Here is a 17,551-nt window from a genome sequence, read left to right on the forward strand (position 1 = left end):
GAGTGTGGCAATCTTAATACGTCAGAATGTGCCTTTGCGAGTTCTGAAAGTGAAAACAGATCAGAGGGGTCAGATGATTGCTCTTTTGATTAATATTCAAGGAGCAGAAGTAATTTTATGCAACATCTATGCTCCTTCGGTTGACGATGGGCTGTTCTTTAGGAGAGTGGCACAGACTTTACAGGAGTTAGGTTCTAGGGACATTATCCTGGGGGGAGACTTTAATGTGGTGCTGGATCCAGGATTGGATAAAAGTAATTGCAGGTTGTGGGGTAAGAGAGATAGCAACTTTCTGTCTCTGGGTGACTTATTAGTAGAACACAATTTGAAAGACATTTGGAGGTTAGAGCATCCGTCAGCCAGAGAGTATAGTTTCTACTCTGGGGAACATCAGGGTTATTCCAGGATTGATATGTTGTTGACGGCTGGGAAGATGACTGAAAATTATAGGACGGTAAGATTTGTAGTATCCTCTTGTCGGATCATACACATGTTATGATGCATATGAAGTTGGATTATGCAATATATAGAACTTACAGCTGGAAAATGAATAGTTCCATTCTGCATGATAAGAGTCTAGTGGAGAAACTCTCGGCTAAGATAGAGTTTTTCATGAAAGAGAACTACAATGGATATGTAGGAGCTCAGACTGTGTGGGAAGTGTTTAAATGCACCATTAGAGGTATTCTTATCAGTTTGTCATGCGGGTAGAAGAAAAGTTTTGAGAAAGAGAGATTGGAATTGGATTCTAGGATTGGGGTTTTGTCGCAGGAAGTCATGGAGAATCCTGGACAGGATGAGAAAAGGCAAGTTTTGCAGAAGTTAAAATAGGACCTAAAGGCCATGATTGCGGATAGGGCTAAAAAGAATGTATAGCTTCAGAAATGTACTTATTTTGAGAAGGGGGAGAACTGAGATTGTTGGTTAGCTTACAGGTTAAGAAAAAGAAACTCAGAAAGGTCTGTTACTGCTATTAAAGATGGGGATGGGTCGCTTACTTTTCACCTGGCAAAGATCACTGACGTCTTTTGTGAGTTTTATAGTGACCTTTATCAGAACGAACAGGGTGTCCATGGGGACGGTGCATGATTTTCGAGTGATATAAAATTGAAAGAATTGAGTCAGATTGACTCGTTAAATCTCAAGGCAAATATCCCAGTAGGTGAAATTAGAAGCGCACTAAGTAAGTTGAATTCTGGGAAGTCCCCGGGACCGGATGGACTTCAAGTAGAATTTTATAGACTTTTGTCCGATTCAGCTTTAATTTGCTTAAGGATATGTTTGAAACTTCATTGATCTCCGGCCGTTTACCACCCACTACTAGACATACTATGATTTCTGTTTTCTTAAAGAAAGGTAAAGATGAGAAATTGCCTTCAAGTTATAGGCCGATAAGCTTGATCAATACCAACAATAAAATATTAGCAAAAGTGTTGGCCCTGAGGTTGGAGAAGTTGTTACCTACTTTAATCCATTGGAATCAATCAGGTTTTGTTAAGGGAAGCAGGACTTTAGCAATATTAGGAATTTGATTCAAACTATTTCTAATGCAAGTGGTTCCCCAGAAGACATTGCAGTTTTTTCACTCGATGCGGAAAAAGCGTTTGATAGGGTGAACTGGGGCTAACTGTTTTTGGTGCTATGCAGGGTGGGATTGGGGGAGACGTTTGTGTCCTGGATCAAGTTATTGTATGCTGATCCCACTGCGGATATTAATACAAATGGTCTGAGGTCAGGACCTTTCTCGCTGAAGAGGGGCACAGACGAGGCTGCCCTCTTTCACCTCTACTGTTTGTGATTGCTATAGAGCCCTTAGCTGAGGTTTTGAGGCAAGATGAAAGGTTAGTAGGTGTGACTTGCTGGGGGCTAGTGCAAAAATTGTGGTTGTATGCCGATGATTTTCTTCTGGTGCTAAGGAATTTGGAAGACTCTTTACCAGCGCTTATGGAGATCTTGACTGTGTTTCATCAGGCGTCGGGTTACAAAATAAATTGTTCTAAGTTGGAGGTGTTCCCTTTGACTCCATCTTGTGACAGGCATCTGGTGAGTTCTTTTGGTTTCAAGTGGGGTGCAGTAAGAATGAGGTACCTGGGGGCTGGTTGATGCCTAATATTGTGGACTATGCTGGTGAGAATTTGAGTGAAATTTGTTTGGATTTGAAGGTTGACATGAAGAGGTGGGGTCTGCTGAATCTTTCAATGTTGAGGTAAAGCCAATGCATTGAAGATGACTGCGGCCCCTAGGATCAATTATGTTCTGAGCAAGCTTCCTCTGACTATTAATCCCAAATACTGGAGGGAATTAGACAGACTGATGCAAGAGTTCATTTTGGACCATAAATTGCCCAGATTGAAATTATGGAAATTGCAACTTCCAATTGAGAAAGGTGGTCTAGGGGTTCCAAATGTTATGGCTTACCATTTGTTGTTCATGTCACACAGTTATGTGCCTTTCCTCAAGGATGGTTCAGATGACTGGGTGGATGCTGAAGCTAGCTGTAATGGTCCTCTAACGGCTAGAGCAGTACTGTCAACGGCTGGTGCCCCAGAAAATTAAAAGTATCCTTTGACTGAAGCTGTAAGAGTTTTGTGGAGGAAATTACGTGAGTTGTTGAGGACGGATGCCTGAAAGGATCAAACGTCTTTGGTCTGGTTGAACCCTAGTATCAAGGTTGCGGGAAAATCTGTCTTCTGGCTGGAATGGTTCTTGGGTGGGATTAGGTGAATCTCGGATTTTATGAAGGATGGAAAGTGACTGACGGCCAAAGAGTTTCAGGATAAATGGAATGTTGCCGGTTTCTCATTAACTGAATTTTGGAGGCTAAGGAAGGCATTGGGTGTGGCAGTTCCGGACACCAGGATAGACTATGATTTCTTTACCAATGTCCCCAAACCTGGCGTGGGAGGTTTAGCCAGCAGAGTTTATCACCAGATTGTTTCGGGGTACCAGGGGAATGACGTCCTGTGAGAAGATTGGGGAAATAGAATTGGATGTGTTATCTCTACCGAGCAATGGTTGAATAAATGCCAGAATATCAGATTATGCTCATTAAGCTTAGGTGAAAGGTCACGACAGATCAAAATACTAAATAGGGTTTATTGGACGCCTGAACGGTTGTGGAGAAGGGGGTTGGCGGACAGTAGTGATTGTTGGGCGTGTGTTCATGAGATAGGCAAAATGGAACACATGATGTGGGACTGCTTGACAGTAAGAGGATTTTGGACGAAGTTTGGCATGGTCTGCAACGAGATACTGGAGAACAGAATTGCCTACGATTTTAAAACTTTGATACTGGGGACTGATGAGCTTCTGGAAGATCTGACTATGAACCAGAAAAAATGGTTGTTTCGCGGTACGATGATTGGGAAGAAACTAATTTTAGTAAGTTGGAAGTCAAGAACACCCGTGGTAATGAGTGCATGTTTGAGTGAGATGCATGGACTGGCTGACATTGAGAAGGTCATTTATAGGAGGGAAAATAAGATAACCCTTTTTAAGAAGATCTGGGGGACGTTTTTAATGTTGTACTAGACTTTGATGTAAATTGTACATACTTAAGATGTTGATGTGGTTAAAATGGGGTGGGGAGGGGGGGTTCTTGGGGTCTTTCAGTAATTGTTGCCGATTTATTGTTTGTCTTTAGATTTTTGGAAGAATCGTTAATAATTGGCCTGTTTATCTGTATATATGTTTAATGTATTTTTGGAAAATAATAAATAAATATCCAAAAAAAATAGAAAGTCCCATAGGGAGACAGCTAGATAAGGCCTTTGCATTTAGGCCATCATTACCGGCCAGTCAGCTACCAGATAGTAGGGATTACCAATCTCTAGTGACCTTTTTGTGATTTAGGGGCATGTGGGCTCGGGAGGGAACATCCCAAGGGAGATGTGAGAGAGAGAGGGGTGATCTTTAGTGACCCCCTTCGCAAGCCTATTAATAAAATCCATTGAACTGTCTTCGCTGAGACTCTGAAACTATTTATTTATTTATTTACTTATTTTACATTTATAAAGCGCACAAAGCAGCCAGGGACGCAACTGCAACCTCTGAAATCTCCCTTGTGACCTCTATTGTCTCCCTTGCGACCTCTAAAAAATAAAAAAATAAACACTTTTTATGTGGCTCTTTACTTCTGGAGTGGCTGGCTTTCTTGTTCAGGCCCCTTAAAAAAATAAGATAAATAAGAACAGGAGTGCCACAAGTCTAACACTTTCAGCACTGACCCTAAATAAGAAAGAATAGGAATACCACATCATTTTTCTTTCTGGAATTCTATACAATAATTGATAGACTCATTAAAGGTTTATTTCAGGCACAGTTCAGGGGGTGAGTCACTGATTTAGTCTGTTCTTAAATGCCTCAACTCAGTCTTTCATCCTTATGAGGTCGATAAATGAGTACCAACACAGGTTGGGTGATATTGGGTGTATATTTTTTCTATATAAAGCGCTGAAGCGTAAGTGCTATATAATAACACATCATTATCATTTGGTTATGGACGTCTGCTTACATTCACAGTAATTTGGTAATATGGCCTATATACACTAATCTTAACAATACATACGGCGATCCATTCTTGTATGAAATGCACATCACATTATAGTAATATCGTAACCATATTTTTCGTAGTGTACAATGCTATGTGATGCCACTTCCTGTTTTGTCAACGGGTGAAAGGTTGTGTTCCATCGCTTCCCGTAATATCACTTCGGGTGGGGTCAAATGACATAATTTCCTACGATGTCATTAGGGGTCAAGAGTCGTGTGATGTCACTTCCGCTACGTCTGGCAGCACTCGGGCATCGTGGCGCTGTTACAATTAAGGCTTACTTAGTTACTTGAAACAGAGGGAGAAACATAAGACAGCCTGTCTGTGGTTCGTGGTTACAGTGAACCAAATACCAGGCAGGCTGTTTTTGACAATTACATTCTGCTCTGGTCAATTCATCCTGCAATGCTTTCTGTGTTCACTGTGGTGTTCACTAGTGTGTGCGTTCACTACGGCTCATTTTGATTGCCGCGAGGCACCATATCAAGCTGTGGGTTGTGATCGTGAAGAGGGGGGTGCGACCAGAATTGCTGGATCCCTTAATTCATTTGGTTTGGTCAAGGGCGGCCCCCAAAGAGGCCTGTGCCCTGGGCCCCAAAAGTGTTTAAGATGGCCCTGACTGTCCTCCTCCATATTTAAATATGGACTTTGTTTTACGCCTGCATGAGATGTTCATGCAGGTGTAAAACGCATAGATTCCTCATTTAGCACCTGCGAAAGGCAGGCAGATTACAACGGAATCCCTTATAAATGTGGTCTGCAAAACGCAATTGGCAGGCAGTATATATCTCTTACACAAAATAGAGGGTAAAATGAATGAGTAAACGAGATTTTGCATTTAGTTCTCTTATATTTTCCACTGTTTTGTGAATGTGGAAAGTTGCATACATGATACTCAACAGCATCAAAGTGCTAACGTTGGCGGTCCATTCCATGCAGTTCCCACTATTTGGAATATGAGTCCCCTTATGCCCTTATGTTTTTCATTGGGGCGGCTGCCAGTTTTTACAACCATTGTTTGGAGGAACCTAGCTCTAGACCTGCCCCGTAGTTATGCCATGTTCGTTTTTATAACTAGAGCTATCTGGTGTTGTTATGTTGTTTTGTCACACAGTAGGTGTTATTATCACCAAGGTATACACACACACACACACGAGTTTTAACAACTGCATAAAGAGCAAAGGCTGAGTCGGCTTAGCAGGAATTTGGTACTGTGATTGTGCATGTGAACATAGATCTCTGCAACAACTGCTGAACACACTCAGCTATCTTCTGAACCATAGTGGCACTCAAATTGATTACAATGCATTTCAACTTTGTTGCACATAATCGTATATTCCCTATAGAAAGGTGAAACCCCTGTGCCACTTGTGCTACAGTGAAAGCACACACTGCATGTGCTACAGTGAAAGCACACACTGCATGTGCTACAGTGACCAGAGAATGCATTACAGGATGAAAGGATCAGATCTGATCTTGTCTTGTCAACAGCAGCCAGGTGGCAGGCTCAGAAATGAAAGCCTAAGCAGGGCACTGTACAATATCATGACAGGCGTTATTTATGTTTTGTAAAGATGTGCCCACTGACTTCTTCGAAACAGGCTGCTCTGTGGGACACTTCGCGAGCTGGCGGCCCGGTGCCCATGCCCAGTGAGAGCTGTCAGAGAGAAAACTGAATTAGACAAGTAAAAACTGTAAATAAGGGATACAAAAGACACCTGTGAGAGATGTAACAGCTACAAGGTTGCGTAAATGTCAGGGGTAACTTATTTATTTATTTAAATGTATAAAGCGCACAGCGGCCCTAGGGCATCTTGGCGCAGTTACAGAGTACTTGCTTGGTACAGTGGAACAGCGTAGCTTATATAACTTCCACATAACATAACATAACATGTGCTATGCAACTCCCACATAGCATAATGTGAGGTATGCCTCTAGTGATGGACTGGCCTCCTGGTAGCTGTGGAGATTTCCCAGTGGGACTCTGCACATGGTCCTCTGTTGTGGGGGTTCTCTGGTTTTCTGCTCCTCTTACCCAATTTTCTATGCACCCCGCGCCCTTCTTTCCTCCCATCTCTCCCCATCCTCCCAAAAGACTCTAAAGTAAAGAATGTGTTATATTTGATTTTTTTTAATATAAGTCCACTCGCCTTTATGGCTTTTATACTATACAATTCCAAATATTTGCATCATGATCAATGCAATAGTTCAACATGCCTTGAGTATGTTTTCCGATCAACACAGGCAATTTCATTCGAATTAAAAAACAGTAATAGACTTAAAACCCATGGTATAAAACATCATATTAACAACAATAGATTATAATAGCAATCATATTAAAACATTTCTAAAATGTTGCTTCTATTTACCCACAGTTTGGTGAAATGAGATATGAAGGCTGGGTCCTTGCCCTCAGGAAAGCCTTCTTACACAGTCACAATATGATTAAGGTTGGACTGGTCCAGAACACATGGCAGCATTGTCCTGTTACGCAGAGTTTGCAAACTTGCACATGTAATCATTAGATGTTTTGAGTTCTGCAGCACAGAGCAGGCCATATCAGTTACAGCCTAAGATGCCTTCCTCAGCTCCCCTAACTTCCATGGTGTTTATCCTACTGAATTAAAATCTCAGGAAATCTCTAACTATGTAGTCTGCTGGGAATTCCTTGAAATAAAGTGGTATAGCATGGAGATTAGGCAATCGTATGAGATAATCTGTACTTAAAGAATGACCTGCCAAATCAGTATTTATTTGTTCTCCATCTAGTTCATAGACTTTTTGTTTAAGGGCAGTTTTTAATTGCTAATGAGTAGTTTTACTCAAATGGTCCTCATCCTGGAACTTCCAGAAGCGGGGTTCATATTAGGTAGGCCCGGGGTGGTTTCGCTACTAGAGCCACGTGATACAGTCGAGTAGCAGGTGCAGCACGAGTGAGCAAGCAAGATAAATTGGTACAACACACTTTCAATAAAATATGTATGCTAAGTCTACATTCAGCATAGAGACACCCCACTAGAAGCGTATACGCTTCTCAACACCTTTACATGCCTACGGCCCCATATTTCAGTCCCAAGTAATATAGCTGGCGGGATCTTGGCCTTATTAGCATCAATGATAGCTTTCAAAGAATATCCTCTGTTTTTTCTAGCTAAGGCCAGGATTCCTGCAAGCTGTCAGCGGGTCTTGATCTTAACCTTAGTCAATAGTTGGGCATTCCAATTCAGCTTATTATCACAATGAAAGCCTAAATGTTCATATTGAATAACCATAGCCAAATAATTTGTTATAAAGATTCCAGTATGTTAGTCTACACTTTTAACACATGTCATTTGTTTGTGGCAATGAATAATGAATAAAACATAAAAAAAAGAATAAAGGATGAAAGTGAAGTTGAGGCCATCCCCTTCCCCCTATGAGGTTGCCACAGTAAAAGCCATACAACGTCTTTCTCTTTTCAGTGGGCATTATGATGTCAGGTGAACTTATTACCGGGGCTTTGCCAATACCTGCCCCTTTGTAGCGCACTATTTAAGTGTTTGCAAAGGGTAGGACTGGAAGAGGGCTGTTCAGCAGGAATTCAGCAGGAATTCAGGACCCTTTTGGGTCCACGTGGTTGTATAAACTGGTTCTTTCTGGTAAGGACAATGGACTGCTCAGTGAGTGCTGATGTCATCATGTGGAGCGGGGTGCCTACCCGCTCTGCTGGACGTGCTGGACAGGAAGTTGCTATATGAAGCAGCAACCAGAAATGGAAATTGATAAGGGACTCTGTATGAATGAATGGGTATATGCTGTCTGATTTGACGAGGCATGTGAGTGGCAGAACGCTTCTTAAATACGGGGGCTAAACGATTTGAATGAGAAATTGTGGGGTCAAATTAAACATTTAAGAGATAGAGGTGGTATAGAGATTAGTTGCTCTTCCACCTTTCCCCATCCACACATTTTAGTTGATAAAAAGGACGAAGAGACCGCAGAGGATTTGATTGATGTTTTCTCTAATGTATGTAAGCCGGCTTCCCCTTACATTACGATCGCCCTGCCCTGGGTGTTCATTCCATCCTCTGCCCTTAAGTTCTCCAGCTTTGGATCTTTCATAGGTTCACATGCTGTTTGAATATTTCCCATCATCAGGCTGGGTATCCTTGGAAACAGTAAAGCACTTTACATTTACATTTTAAAACTGCTGTCACTTTAGTGTTCTATTAGAGCCATTTTGGGTCATATTACACCACAGTCAATTGACAGGTCTCCCTTATCTCCAACACCGGAAGCCATCTTCAGATACTTTACTGCAAGTTCAGTGTTGGGAGTCCTCGAAAAATATCTCCATTCTTTGAGGATTTATCATTTGTTTCTTTATTTTTTCAACTGTTTCTTCGACTCTTCATAATGCCAGGAACCTCCTCTGCCCATCAGTGATGTAAGAGGTTTTGTCTTTGGGGCTATTACCTAACTTGGCAGTATTTTAGTATTGTGGTATTTTGACAGTAAATTGGCATTACCTCATTCTTGTGGTATTGTGGTGAGCATACTTTGTTTATAATACAGCCCTATGATAAGACAAACCTTCCCCCTTTATAATAATGATATACTTTGGGCTGACTGTAAACACCCTCCCAGGCTTAGCACATTTGTAGAGAACCCACTAAGATCATAAATAATGTCAATGATCACCTATAGATTGTGCCAATCGCTCATCTACACCAGAGGCCTATGCCCTTGGAGGGCTTTGTTTCATCTCAGCATGCATGATGAAACACATTCATCCAACACACCAGCGTTCTAGCTTGTATATCTATACTTTCCCCTTTTTCTGATTTTACCTCAGGCAGTAAACATTTTTTTACCACTTTGGTGTAGACAACAGAGCACCTCCTATGTTACTTTCCCCCACTGAAATAGTGACCATCAAACATATGAAATGAAAAAGAAAACACTAAACAGCAATATTGCGTCTTCTATTGCAGTTATTATTTTTAAAGGCAGCAATATATAACAAGAAACAAAACATTACATTTCATGACAACACAGTTATAATCTCTTACCAACAGGCTGGCACAGCTGCGATTCTCTGAGAAACAAAATACAAATGAATTGCAAGAACTTTTTCCTTTCTTTTTGTTAAATCCCTGTGTGCGAAATAACCCACAATGAGCTATTTGAAATAATGCCCTATTCTTGTCTAAATAGTCACAGAGATAATTGACAGTCACCCATACTCTCCTCAATTCCACAAATACTTACATAAGGACTTGAAGTAGCTGTGCCTTATCAGCGTGACCCCTCTTTGCTCCTGCCTGCCTGCGCTGAAGCCTTCCAAGCCACGCAATCCCTGGTACTCGTGAGAGATGGCCTTTAGCTCCCAGGCAGATAGGACTACAACCCCTCTGCAGCTGGCAGGAGAAAATCCAGCACCCAGCCGTGGCGCAGGAAGGAACAGCAAAAAAAAGCAGCCTTTCGGTTCAACTCCCTATTTAATCAATGTCACTGTCAATCAAGAGTAGCACTGCCTTCCCCTTGACGTATCTGACACCTCCTAGACTTCTGACTCCACTGTCCAATCACTTCACGAGGGCCTTCATGTATCTACTTATTTCCTGTGCAAACAAAAGAAGCTTCAGAATTTGTACAAAAGACAGTTCATTCATTTGTGTTTTTTTATGCATCTCCTTCCATGAAGCAAACGAGAGAGCAAAAGCACAGGATTTCCATCCGTGTTTATTGAAATTGCATTGTAATGTTTATCAGTAGAGCTACTTAGTTATTGGGTATTTTTAATAGGGAAGTTAATCAGTTAATATGGGTTATTTTCAATGCAATTTACACAGATGGGGATTCTCATAATGTATATGTGTATAATGCACATTGAACCCACTGTCTTTTCTGCAAACAATCTGCTTTGTCATTGCAAGCCTAACTCACTGTTATAATGACTCCATGTGGCATTTCACCTGCTTCATATAATTTCCCATCTCTTTTATGCATTCAGACTAATTCCATTAAAATACTGACCTGTGTCCCTAATCTGCTGCTCCCATTTGCACCCATTTGTTTTTTTTATGACTGTTATCTGCACACATCTTGTTAGCTGTTTCCATTGAAAACACTGTCATCTGTATTTGCATGAATCAATACCATCTATCCCTACATATATTCCCCCCTTTTCGGACAATTATGACTGGCTCGTAAAGTCATAGTTGGAGGAACTGCACATCAACGTCTAAAATCTATGCGTCACAGGATATCTCTCCTTCCCCATTGTTGTCAGTAGCATAACCAAAATCCTCATCTTAACGGTCAGGGAAACCAACCATCCCCCCATTAACACTATCAAGATCTCCAAACATACCATACTCATCTCCACCCAGGTTCCCCAGTTGTACACATCTATTTTCATCACGCCCAGGCTATTCACAGTAATGTTGTTTTTTCTTAAATTCATCCTAATGGTGTGCCTTTCCTTGTGGCTCAACAAAACTTCAACGTCTGGGTCAATCGGGAATGAGTCCCTCTGAAAAATTCAACATTTTCCATTTGGCCTTCCCATATGTCATTAGCAACATGAAATAAAATTAATCCCCAAATTGATACAATAGTGTCCTTCGGAACAGATATATTTCAACTGCTTGACAACAAACGTTTCGTGATTCAGATGTGTGATTGTGTAATTTTTCAAAGAAGTACTTACCAACCACCTGTTTTTAATTAGCCTAGACTGTGATAGTGTCACACGCCTGCCTTCCTGGCGTTTGTGGCACCCATGAACAGTTCAACGCCATTAGAATACTCCATCACGTGTTTTCTTCTGTTATTTCGGTGCTGGTCTAGTTGTTTCTCTCTCTTTGTTTCCCTACTTAACCACTCCCCTCCCTAACAACGCTGTGTTTCAACACTTTGCTTACCTATGGGTCTATAAACTGTTTTCCTCTGACAAACCCCTTTTTGTCATTTACCGTTTCTAAGCTTTCTCGCTGTGCCTTTTCTTCTGTCTTGGCTTCCGCGCTGCGGTAGCTACGAGCCTCAGCATTATCTTGCGGCTGCAACGTGGCTTTCTTTTCATTCTTTGCTTTTCAACGCGGCTTTCTCTCTTTGCGGGTCACTTCCCGCTTCTTTCCTTCTATTGCCTTCCTGCTGCCTATTTCTTGCTCCTCTTACCTTTGCCTTTGACTTACCGTTTTGTTATCTATCCGCTCCGACTTCTTCCTTTATATGACTTCTAACGGTTTCTTCCGTTCTCTTCCTTCCTCCACCTTGTGGCCTATATTTGTTTACCTGTTGTTAATACTTTGAAAGAAGGTGTTCCTGATCCCGTCCACCCGGACTTCATTCTTTCCTTCCTCTACATACTACAACTCTCAGCAGGCATCTGGATTATAATTCAAACCCTTCCGCCTTAAAGCCTCGTCTGGACTGCATCCTTTGAGAGGTTTTTTATGCCTTTTGGCTTTTTCCTCTCTTGCTGGCGTTCTCAGGAGGGGGTCCCCTGCCGCTTTCAGTACAAGTTGACAGGGTGGCTTCCATCTGAGGATGACCTTTTCTCTTCAGTAAAAAATGAAAGGATAAACAGAACAAGGGAAGACGACAGTATTCAAGTTCATCAGAAGACACAGGTGAGGAGGAGGAGGAGGGAGTGCTTCAACTAAGTGAAAATCCAGAATTAATAGCGAAACCAGACAGATAGGTCCTCACTCCTTGAATTACTAATGACCACTTCACATCCTCCCAATACCCCCGGATCATGCTTCAACCCCCAAATAGCATCTGCTGTGTCAGGAGCAAATGGTTTACCTGGACACACATAATGTTGCTCTTTAAACCTTATACATGTATCCAAATTTGGAATCCAGTAAACATCAGGTTCAAATGCCACCACCTCTGGAGTTTTGATATTTACATATTTATCATTTTGCCAAAATCCCACATTGTGTAATATGGAACGCATAACAAAAACCCAATTTCCATTCTCTCCAAATTCACATATAATGGTATTGCGCTCCCCATCTCAAACGCGATTTTGATTTGTACCATTTCCACCTCCCTTTGCGTTATTCTCGCCATCATTTGATTAATGATTTCATATGACACAAAGTACAATGGTATATGTCCCAGAATCAGTTGTGAAATTGCAGTTTGATCCTCTCCCATATACTTTTCCAATAACCTATCAAGAGGATTAACTATGTTTATTAGGTCACTCAGCATCCGGTCATGTTTAACCACAACATTTGTGCTGTGTTGCATAATTTCACCCTGCTCATTTAATAGGACAGCAGTCTCATTTATAAATTTCACTTGTTCATCCAGTCTACCTCTAATTTCATCTAAGATACTTTGGATTATGTCCAAGTCATGTGTCAATTGTTGTGCTTTAGCACTCAGCATCTCCACCAAAATCGCATTGGCTGTAGACATAGTGGTGCCCACTACAGCCCCAATAATAGTCATTACCACAGAAGCCACAAGCAATACTGCCACCCACTTCCCCCTCCTTTTTTCTTATAGCTGATGAATTCACAAATGTTTTCTCCAACTGCATGGCAATATCTCTGACTGATTGCCGGGCATCCTCCTGTTACGCTCACCTGGTCTCTGCAGAGGCGTTGGGGCATGGTTGCAGCCCTCCCTGAACTTGAATCACCCCTTCAGGCCTCTCCCTCAGTAGAAAAGCTATGAGCGGTGGTACATGGTGATACTGCTCGTGCGTGGAGATAAGAGTGTGTGAGTGCACCAATCTGTGATTGTTGTACCTCTCGAACCCTTCACCCCAAGTACGGTTTCTGTGAGCATACGCCGGCCCATAAAGCTCACCTGTGAACTATGGAAGATAAGCTCTCTGCCCTGCTACTTCTGGCAGGGGTGCGTCGAATGGGATCTAGTTCCTTCACTGATCCCTGATAATGATTAGTCCAGTCCAGCTGCGACTATGCTTCTCCTTATGATTGGTAAGTCTTTCTTGAGCTCTTGTGATGCTGTTCGTTCTGTTTAATGTCTTTATATGTTGCTCCTATTTATGCCCGCAATAATGTCTCTCTTCTGTGTTCTTGCTTAGATGGAAATGCGGCCTCAATGCAGTTGTGAGACACGAGACGCGGCCGGATGGAAGATAGATGCTACCGCAATGTTCGACAGCAGGTAAGTGTTGGTTTAAGGAAAGTGCGAAGTATGGCGAAGCGCAACCTTAAACTGACTGTTTTTTCGATGTCTAACCTTGTTTTCTGTTTTTCCTTGCAGGTGCTGCTGTCGACGATGGAGCGTGTCGTGCTGCGGTGCCAAGACGAAGATTTCGGCGTTCCGGAAAGTGTAAAGATGAATACTTGGTTCGCCGAAGAGATGTACAGGTAAGAACAGCTTCACCCAGTTGGTAAGTATGCTGGCAGGAAGCAGGATGTCCAGGAAGCAGGATCTTCAAAGGTAAGTCTGACCTCAGGCGACGGTGAGCGTTACGCTGCTTGCAAGTGCAGAATAATGCAAAGCGTCTGTCTTGAGGATCGGGGCAGCTTATATAGCTGAGATCATGGGCACGCCCATTAGGGCCGGCTTACCAGCCACACCCTGCAACTCCTAGAGAGTAAGCACGTGCGAAGGCAATCCATTAGTAGCCACACCCAAGAATACACTTGGGCTGCTTAATGGATGGAATGTTCAAGGTTATTGCATCCTGCCTAATGCATGGAATGTTCAAGGTTAGTGCATCTGAAGTGCTATGTCCATAATAAAAGCTTTTTGGTGTTAAATGGATGTTCTTGTTGACTTTTGCTCATGTGCCTGGTGCCAAAGGCGCCAGGACAGTGTCCACCCAGGTCTCCTGTGCATGCAACCCCTGCATGCCTGTGCCTCTGACTTCATGACCATGACAGCACTCCCCCTCAAGGCCCCTCTCAAGGATGGTTCTCCTCCCAGTCCTGGTTTGGTGGGATTATTGCGATGGAACTGTCTGATTAAACGCGGAGCATGGACATGTTCACTGGGTTCCTAAGTTCGGTCTTGAGGTCCGTAACCTTTCCAGTCAATTAGGTAATACAATTTTGATCGAACCACCTTGGAGTCCAGGATGGATTTGACTTCATATTCTGGTTCTCCATCTATTACTTCGGACTCTGGCGGAGAACTAAGTCATGTATTGGACTTCATTGGTTTGAGGAGAGAGACATGAAATGCAGGGTGAATTTTCATGTGAGATGGTAACTCCAATTTCATGGTGACAGGGTTGATTATGGACTTTATAGTATAAGGGCCCAGGTATCTTGGGCGGAAAGCTCTTGGCCCCTTCAGGGGAATATATTTGGATGCTAACCACACCTTTTCTCCAATCTGGTAGGCGGGAGCTTCCTTCCGATGTTGATCAGCAAACAGTTTTTGTCTTCCCTTAGCCTTGGTCAGATGCTCTGTCGCCTCATTAAGAATCCGAGTGATGGTTTTATGTACGTTTTTATGCCTGGCATTTCCAGGGTATCGGGTGGATCAAATACTGATGTCCTCGGATATCTTCTGTGCACAGTATAGAATGGAGTTTGCCCTGTGCTTATGTGAACTGAGTTGTATGCATACTCGGCTATCCAGAGTATATTTTTCCAAGAATCCTCGGACTGTTGCAACATACACCTGAGATATTGCCCTAAAGTTTGGTTGGTTCTTTCAGTTTGCGCATCAGTTTGAGGGTGATGGCTTGTGGACAACCGTAGATCGATTTTGGCAATCGTACAACACTTTCTCCAAAAGGCAGAAACAAATTGCGTTCCGCGATTAGATACTGATATTGATGGAAATCCATGCAATCGAACCATTTTCTCTAGGAACACAGAAGCAAGAGTTGACGCAGTTGGGAGTCCCTTCAGAGGGATGAAATGGGCCATTTTGGAGAATAAATCCACAACGACTAATATTGTGTTGTATCCATTGCAGGGTGGAAGATCTGTGATGAAGTCCATCGACAGGGTATGCCAAGGTGCTGGCGGTACTGTTAGCGGATGTAGTAAGCCACCAGGGTTCGGTTTCTGAGACTTGTGTTGTGCACAGACACCGCAGGTTTCAATAAATTGGGCGGTGTCTTTTCGCCATGTTGGCCACCAGTAGTTTAGTTTTACCTTAGCCTGAGTTTTGGCTATTTCTCTGTGTCCTTCCACTAATGAATCGTGGTCATTTGTGATGATTTGCTTTTTCAGTTCTTGGTCTTGGACATATAGTTGTCCTTGGAAATACGATAGATTGTCTTCGATGGTGTACTGGTCACCTTTTAACAGCCATCCCTAATGTGTTGATTGATCCATCAGGGATTTCAAACTGGTTCTTTGGTCATCCACACACGTGGTGGCAGCTATTCTGGTTTGAATCCTTTCCTCAGGAATTATGGCCATGGGTTCGGATGCTGTAAAAGCCTCTTTTTCTTCACTCATGCGTGATAGAGCATTTGCTTTCCCATTGTGTACTCCAGTCTATATCATGTCAGGTAAACTGCTCTGGTGTCAGTCTATAAGTGATGTCAGTCTATAAGTGATAATAAAATCGTATTCCGCCAAAAAGAGAGCCCAATGAAGTTGACTGGAGGATTGTGCTTTGGCGGTTTTCAAGTATTGCAAGTTACGGTGGTCCATGATGACAGTGACCGTATGTCTCGCCCCAAGAAGGTAATGTCTCCAGGCCTTGAATGCTGCTTTAATCGCCAGTAATTCCTTATCCGTGATTGCGTAGTTCAACTCGGGGGCTGAACATTTGCGGGACCAGAATGGGATGGGGTGTAGTTGTCCTGTTTCAGGGTCTCGTTGTGACAATACTGCTCCCATGGCTATTTTTCAAGCATCTGTCTCAACTATGTAAGGTAGGTATGGTTGTGGGTGTCGAAGGACTGGTGCTGTCTGTAGTGAATGCTAGTTTCAACTTCTGGTAGGCTTCTTCAGCTTCTGTAGACCAATGGAACTTTTGATTTTTCGTTAACAAGGAGGTTATTGGATGTACTATTTGTGAAAACCCAGGTATAAACCGACGGTAAAAGTTGGCGAATCCGAGCACGCTTTGCACTCCTTTCTTGGATGTTGGTGAGGGCCATTGGAGGATTGCATCCAACTCTCATGTATCCATATGTACGCCTTGTGGTGTGAGCATGAAACCGAGAAACTCGACCTCGGTTACATGGAAAAAAGAAATTTCCAACTTGGCATACAATTGTTGGTGTCGAAGCTTCTCTAAGACTGCCCGTACATGGCCTACATATTCTTCCATGGAATTTGAGTAGATAAGAATGTCGTCAATGTAAACAAGAGCGCAAACGTCCAGTAGTTCACAGAGTACATCATTCATAAAGAATTGGAACGCCGCGGGGGCATTGAATAGCCTGAAGGGCATGACCTGGTATTCAAAGAGGCCGTACTTCATGCGGAAGGCCGTTTTCCACTCGTCTCCCTCTTTTACTCTTACAAGATGGTATGCTCCTCTTAAATCAAGTTTTGTGTAGATTTGAGCATGTTTCACTTGGTCCAGGAGCTCTGGTATAAGTGGTAAAGGATATCGATTTTTTACTGTGATCTGATTGATGGCTCTATAGTTGATGCAAGTTCTTAAGTCCCCCTCGTTTTTAGGCACGAAGAATAAGGGCGAGCAGGAAGGTGACTCGGACGGGCGAGTGAAAGTGTTCGCCAGGTACTGATCCAGGTAAGTTCTAAGATGCTGATTTTCCTGTTCTGTCAGAGCGTAAATTCGGCTGCAAGGGATCTGGGCTCTGGGTACAAGATCTATTTGACAATCGTAGGGTCTGTGCAGGGGTAGAACGTTGGCTTGCTCTTTTTTGAAGACATCCTGGTAATCTTGGTATTCAAGCGGTAAGGAGCTGATGAGGCCCAACACGATTCCTTTCTTCGGTTTCAGATTGGTGTAATCTTTTTTGTAACATGTGTCGGCACAATCATGAGGAAATGTCAGAACTCGTTTTCGTCAGTCAATCCTAGGATTGTGGGTCTCCAGCCAGGGCATTCCCAATATCATCTGGAACTGAGGAGCACC

Source organism: Ambystoma mexicanum, chromosome 13, assembly GCF_040938575.1.
Source record: "Ambystoma mexicanum isolate Mex_15411 chromosome 13, UKY_AmexF1_1, whole genome shotgun sequence".
Classification (NCBI taxonomy): domain Eukaryota; kingdom Metazoa; phylum Chordata; class Amphibia; order Caudata; family Ambystomatidae; genus Ambystoma; species Ambystoma mexicanum.